General features: G+C 23.0%; 1 non-coding gene across 1 annotated transcript; it reads left to right on the top strand.

The window, feature by feature from the left end:
- The first annotated feature begins 217 nt into the window (after positions 1-217).
- TRNAP-AGG (transfer RNA proline (anticodon AGG)) lies at positions 218-289 on the top strand. Its single transcript has one exon. It is a non-coding gene; the product is annotated as a tRNA-Pro (tRNA).
- Positions 290-731: the final 442 nt, after the last annotated feature.

Here is a 731-nt window from a genome sequence, read left to right as displayed (position 1 = left end):
AACTATATGATAAATATCTAACCTTCTTACCGTTATAAGTTCTATTTTAATATAAATCATATTTTTTTTCGTGATTAGATAACATAAATTTGTACCAAACACTAACCACTTCAAAAATAAAAAATATAGATTTCAATTAATTGAAATTGTCTATCCAAATCTTAACATTCTATAATTGTTAAAATCAAATAATAAATAAAAAAATTTTATTATAAATGGGCATTTGGTCTAGTGGTATGATTCTCGCTTAGGGTGCGAGAGGTCCCGAGTTCAATTCTCGGAATGCCCCAAATTTACTTTTTTCTCTCTTATTAATTCTCCTTTCAATCTATATTTTATTTACATGTACTTAGAATACATGAGTTTCATTATTGTCTTTTTTTATAAAAATAGAGTAAATACAAATAATTTGATTTTTTTACTTTGGTAATGTTATATAGAATATTCAAATAAACTTTAAAAAAATATGGATGAAAAAACTTATTAAATAAGTATTTTTTTTAACGTTAAATTTGTTTCAAAATAACCTTTTTGTCAATTAAAGTAGGATGCAAATGAGTGAAAAAGAATGGTTGAATAATTGTACCCATGATTTAATAAATTAATTGATTTTATTGTGTTGAAACCCTATCCAATACAAAATTGAAAAGTAAGACATTTTCAAAATTTAGAGAGCTATAAAAAAAACAAATAAGATCAGATACTGTTGTTTTATAAGTTCATATAGAGGA

The sequence above is a fragment of the Cucurbita pepo genome, chromosome 17 (assembly GCF_057944985.1).
Source record: "Cucurbita pepo subsp. pepo isolate OVF chromosome 17, ASM5794498v1, whole genome shotgun sequence".
Taxonomy (NCBI): Eukaryota; Viridiplantae; Streptophyta; class Magnoliopsida; order Cucurbitales; family Cucurbitaceae; genus Cucurbita; species Cucurbita pepo.
Note: the sequence above shows the minus strand (reverse complement) of the source record. Positions and strands in the feature narration are given on the sequence as shown.